Raw genomic sequence first — 6000 nt, 5'->3', positions numbered from 1 at the left:
GCGGCCCCGGCGCCGCCGCGCACAGCCGCCCCGCGGGGCTGCGGGCGGGCACGGCGGGAAGGCGGGCGGAGCGGGCAGCCCGTTTTATCCTTATTATTGTTCGGAGGAGGCTGGCCCCGGCGGCGCCGCCGGAGCGCTGCCCGCTGCTCCGCCCGCGCTTGCCCGTGACACGGCACCTCTAACCCGCTGCTTTGTGCGCTGCCGCCCGTCGGACCCCCCCAGCTCCGCTCACCTCCCCTCTTCCCTCAGCCGCCTCTCGCTGCGGGTCGGCGATGCCTTCAGCGCGGGCAGCGGGGCCGCTCCATGGGGCTGCGGGAGCGCGGCCGGGGCAGAGGCTGCGCCCGACCCCGCGGCGGTGCCCGGCGGCCTGGGAGCGGGGCGGCGGCAGGCGCGGTGCAGTGAGCGGGGCTGCCTCTGGGGTCAGGGAGCAGGCACCGGGAAGCAGGGCGCGCTGCTCGCACACACCCCCGCGCGCACACCCCGCACGCGGCTCCTCCCGCCGCCTCGCACTTCACCCCCCCGGGCAGGGAGGGAGGAAGGGAGCGGGGAAGCGCTGCTGCATTTCCCCGGTGCCGCAACGCTCCCCCCGCCGAGGCGGCACGAGAGGCCGCCCTGAGCAGCCGCCGCGCCGGGGTCAAGGTGGCGACACTGGCGGCCACAAAGCCGGGCAAGGGGCAGCGCCCATGGGGAGGGGCCGGCCCGCACATCACACGGCTCCTCGGGGCTCCTCCGCGGGCCAGCCGGCTCCATACCGACAGGCAGCCGTACACAAGTGTAACCGGGGCCGCGGGTTTGGGGCGAAATGTCCGCACCGGTTTCCCTGACCCGCACGTTTCAGCTCGAGATATATAACCATGCAGCGCTCTGTCCTTCTGTTAAGACAGCAATTTCTACCCCCAAAGACACCAGAAACAGGAGCATACTGGCATCATTTGCAGCTCTACACTGTTTCAGGGCACTTTTGAAAGGGACAAAATGACATTTTCCTTACAAAACGACCCTCAACAACTGTGGCAGCAGCCCCACCAGTAACCAAGTAAAGCTCAAGCCTGTCTGTTCTTAAGAGTAAAAACAACGGGCAAGGGACTGCCGCACTCCTGCACTCGCAGCACAAGGAAAAGAGGGAGGCATTTCCGAAGAATTATGAAAACCAAATGACAGAGAAATAAAAGCTACTAGCAGGCCTCTAAGAATGATAACCTGCAGTGCACTATAGATTTTAAAATAATGTTGATTCTGGCCGACCTTTGGCCATGCATGGCAACGAGACAGGTCTTTCTTTGTTGCTGAAAACAATGAGAAGGAGCCAGGGTACTGCAGAGGGAAACCTGCCAGGAGCCACGGGGCTGCGCACAAGCAAGGCCAATTAAGAAGAAAAATCACCCCTAAAATTAAAGTGTAGAACTTCTTCCATGTTTGACAGAAGACTGTCCGGTGTCATTTTTTTAGTATTGTTTTTTTCCCCTCTTGGTAGAGGGGCTGTGAACGACCAAAAGAAAATTCTTGTTTTAGACTAAATGGTCCACAGAGGAGTTGTCCTCATCAAAACAACCTTTCCAAGGACTGTTTGCCTGAAAGGGAGGGAAGGGAAAAGGATGAAGGGGGAACAGGTCTGCCTCAGAATGGCACTGCATTAGCTGCACCTGCATCAGGAGAACTTCTCTGCTATTGGTGACTCTGCACCAAATCTCAAGCCACCATGCTACAGAAATGAGCTTCCAGATCAGCAGAAACAGGGTAGAAAATCTGGGCAGGTAACAGGCTTGGGAATTAGAAAGCTCAATGACTTTTCCTGCGATACACTGTACAGCAAGACATAAATCGGACACTACCTCAGTGTCACAGTTTTCTAGCAATTAAAGAAGCATTTGACTAATCTGCAAGTCCTCTTATAAAACACATGCTTTTGAAGTTACTTCACATGGTTTAGTGGAGCTATTCCCAAAGCATTATCCCATGTGATTCAGGAGCAGGGCCTGATCCTAAGGCCACCTCTTTTCAGTATACTAAATGCTTGCCACAAAATCCACAGTCAGTACAGTCATCAGGAGCACTGCTTTTCATATGGACTCAGCAAACTCAAAAGCACAGAATGGAACTATCTTAACAAACTACTTGCTTTCTGAAAACTGAACATTTTCTAAAGTCTTACTCACTTTCAGAAATGTGCTGCCCTACAGCTGCTACCTTAGAGAAAATGTTTTTCCTAAACTGGTCAATGGGCTTTCTGAGGAAGACAGTTTCATTTCTTTGCTTTCTTTTCTAAATTACAGTGGCAACATCAACAGGCAGGTATCAAAGCACAGAAAACTAGCATGCATCTTTATTGTGGCTAGAATGTAGATATATTAACATACACTTGACATGAAAATCTCCAAGATTTATCTGAAAAGTTAATAAGCTGAGTGTCACAGGACTGATTTTTCTCCTTGTGAAAAACTGAACAAGCAGCTTTTGTTTACTTTTTTTTCTATTTGCAATGGCAAAAGCACACACTACACCTGTTTTTAAATCTTATCCATGTTCGCAAGTGGGTTTGCTCCCTTTTTTTTTTTTTCACTTAAAAGGATTTTTTTAAAATAGCTATTATCAAATGTAAAAGTCTAGCTGATGCAGGTCAAAACCATACTGCATTAGAGCTTCATGGTAAACATACATGTTCTTCAAAACCTATCGTCTCTAGCACCCTTCCCAGGTACCACTGTTTCAGCTTTAAGCCAAACACAAGAAGGATCAAAAACTTTCAGGACACTTCCCTAAGCACCAGTAAAGCTATATAATAAGAAAGGCATCATTTAAAGTCTGTCTCTGGGCACTTATTCCCTGAATGCTTAAAAGTTCTGAGTGATCTCTTGCACAGAAAGGAAGGAAAAAAATCCTTTCAAACATACATATGATACCAATCTGTAGTTACAGTTCTGATCTGAGACAAATGTTACCCAGCAACCCCAGTTCTCAGTCCTTCACTGAGATTTCCAAGAGTAAGGTACTATCGCATCTGGCCAAAAGAGGCAAGACCAGATTACAAGGCCGTATTCCATAATACACAGCAATCTACTTCACCACTTTAAGTATGCTTTCTCAACTCCCCCTCTTACTCCTCTTATTTCCCCTCCTACTTCTCAAAAGGATGCAGAGCACACAGGAGCAAAAAATAAACTCAAAAAAAAAAAAAAAAAAAAAAAAAAAAAAAAAAAAAAAAAAAAAAAAAAAGGTAAAGTATTAAGGCATGAGATCAGTTCCTCAGTCTGGTTCCCAGTACAGTCTGACAAATATCCATGCTGGCATAATACTGACTGTAGTAGACTGCAGTGCAGAACCAAGAGCAGCACAGAATATGCTGCACTTTCAATAAATAAATAAATAAACCAGGCCCTGCTCTCACACTCTCTTTTAGTTTGGCGATAGTATCAGATTTTCAGATTTTATTTTATTTTTTTTTTAACTGAAACATTTCCTGGATGTTGGGCCACTTTAAGACCAAAGTGATGGAGCGTCTCACCTGGTATTGCAGGAACAAACAGATTTTATCCCACAGAGCCTGGGATGTGCCACTGAGTTAGTAAGTCACCTACAGATTATACATGTGCTTCGCTTTGCTATTCTACAAAAGGTGAGTTTTATCTGGTGGACTGGACTTCAGCTACATAAAGCCAATGGATTCACTATGTTTCAGTGCAGATCATAGTTTAACAGCTCCCTTCCCCTCATTAAAGTAGATATTCTTCCAAACTGTGGAACAGAAGACAATTGGAGGAAACTGTACTGTGTTGGTTTACCCCTTATATCCCATGAAAGAGATATGACATTCCAAATTTGCAGAAAATAGTTCAGTGGGTGAAAAGCTTACTTGGTCTCTTCCACCATCTATATTCTGACAGTCACTGAAAATTTGGTGTGCATTCATCACAAGAATATCAATACAACAGAAAAAAGTGCAGGATTAAAGAAACAAAAAAACATACAGAAGATTCCATTTTTAAAGATTGAGACTATTGGGTTTTTTTTTTGTTTGTTTGTATTTTTTAGCTCTTACAGCTTCTCTCCTGTAAGAATACATCAGTGAGAATCTACCAGCTAATGAAATCATAAAAACCGAATTCAAATGCCAAAGGATCATTGCTTTTGGGTATTTGCACTACAACCTTCTTCCCTCTCCATGTAAGTGCACCAGCTTTGTCCTGTGAAAAAGACAAATCTTACAAGCAAGTGATACTCGAGCCTTCTGTCAGAATCTCCAGATAAAGAAGAAGAGATCATTGTAATGCTGATAGAGCATCAAGTAAGACTAGTGAAGGAAATATCACCAGTTGTCCTCTGGGCATTCTTTTTATATTTGATGGACCAGAACATTGTCACAGGATAATGGTTGTCTGCTGCTTTGCCTGATTAAATTAAATTAAATATTTGATTGGAACATTCCCACTTGCTCTCTGAAGAAATAAAAAGTGATGCAAAAATTCTGCAGGTGAATCATTTGCCCTTCTAAGAAATTCCCAGTGTTACTACCAGTCAGTGTACCTAGAGAAGAAACCCTTCTCAATTTTTGTTTTTGCCGGCTACAATACATTCTGTTTTCAAAATTAAATCTAATGATTGATTCCTTCATAGTAGAGCAGTGACTGCAGTTTTGTATATAAATTAAAATGCAATCACCGTTTGATGCATGGTAGTTATTGTAGACATTACAGTAGGAACGTTTAGGTTTACTCATAGACATTGAAGATGCAAGATCTGCTACACAGAAAAGTTGTGCAAATGACAAATTCAATGAACTGAAATCCCCACAGAAACAGTAGAATTCTCCTCTCTATTCCCATGAGAAGCTCCCTACTGCACTTACTAAACTTACATATGAAATTCTCCTCAACATCAGTCAAAAATCCACATTGAAAACACATTGCAAAACCAAAGCAAGTCTTACCTCACAGTGAAAATATATTTACCTAGTGGTACAGAAGAGAGAATATTACTCCTACTTCATCTTAAAAATTTACTGAAAGCTGCAGCTATAACTAAAAACTCACCTGCTGATGACTGCTGTCAGCAGTTGCTAGAGTTAACCTCTTATATCCAAACAAATAGGCACCTGAGTTTCATTTCATGCTGTGCGTAATTAAATCTATGCTTTCGCCAGACATAAGAATCATGGTCTCTAGCATATCTGCATCTAGTTCCAGTTTACAGACTTCAAATTACCTCTGAGCCAGGGATGTGCTCCCTTTATAGAAAAAGGGTAAGGAACTATAGAATAAATATTATGAAAAGCTTTCCAAGGGGGTCAAACATTCCAACATGGAGATCTCTCCAATCTGAACACAAAGTTAGGACCAGGCCTCCTTAAAAGAAGGAAAAGATTTCTGCAGTCATTTACCGGAGTTTTGTCACTCTGAATATCCCAGTAACACTGCTGATCTAAAGGTATATTTCAGCAAGAGCCTGAAAGAAAAAATCTTTATTATTTGCTAACTACCAAAATTATCAAACTATTATATAGAAAACACACTGCAAGGTAATCGAGAAGCCTACATCATATGGCAAGAGAAATAAGCTTCAATTCAGCGCAGCGCACTCTAATGTTAAGATAGAGTTCTAGAAAGAAATGGATAAAATCTGATGGTGTATTCTCTGGCTGACGTTCATTTTTATCCCATGATTTGACATTTTAAAAATCAATATTCTGTAGCAGTTATTGTCTAGTTTTTCAATGCACACAAGCTGTAAGCACTTGCTAAGAACTTAGCAATTCTATATTGTCTCAGACACTCTACGAAAAAAAATCTCTATTGCGGGATTGTCTAGCATTTGAGTTCAGTATTGGCAAACTGGTCCCTGCATGTCTTTGAGGCATATGGAAATTGATGATGAAAGTGTCTAGTGTAACTAGAAGTATAATTTGATGAAAACTGAAGCAGTGAACTGTGAGAAACTGCTAAATCAGTGTCATCAAACTCTGCTTGAAAAATAATGAAACAGAAATACTACCAGCATACAAGAAAA

At 43.7% G+C, this 6000-nt stretch overlaps 1 protein-coding gene across 3 annotated transcripts in view; it reads right to left on the bottom strand.

Annotated features, from left to right (window-relative positions):
• Positions 1-6000, bottom strand: part of MPPED2 (metallophosphoesterase domain containing 2) — a 149414-nt gene that overhangs the window by 90670 nt on the left and 52744 nt on the right. Inside the window, exon 1 of one of the 3 annotated variants that reach the window (XM_026041187.1) lies at positions 233-286. The exons of the other annotated variants lie outside the window; for them this stretch is intronic. The gene's annotated coding sequence lies outside the window, so the exon portion shown is untranslated. Of the gene's footprint in view, positions 1-232; positions 287-6000 lie in introns of those variants that run through there. 3 annotated transcript variants of the gene reach the window in all.

The sequence above is a fragment of the Nothoprocta perdicaria genome, unplaced genomic scaffold, assembly GCF_003342845.1.
Source record: "Nothoprocta perdicaria isolate Ctin4 unplaced genomic scaffold, notPer1 scaffold_28, whole genome shotgun sequence".
Lineage (NCBI taxonomy): Eukaryota > Metazoa > Chordata > Aves > Tinamiformes > Tinamidae > Nothoprocta > Nothoprocta perdicaria.
Note: the sequence above shows the minus strand (reverse complement) of the source record. Positions and strands in the feature narration are given on the sequence as shown.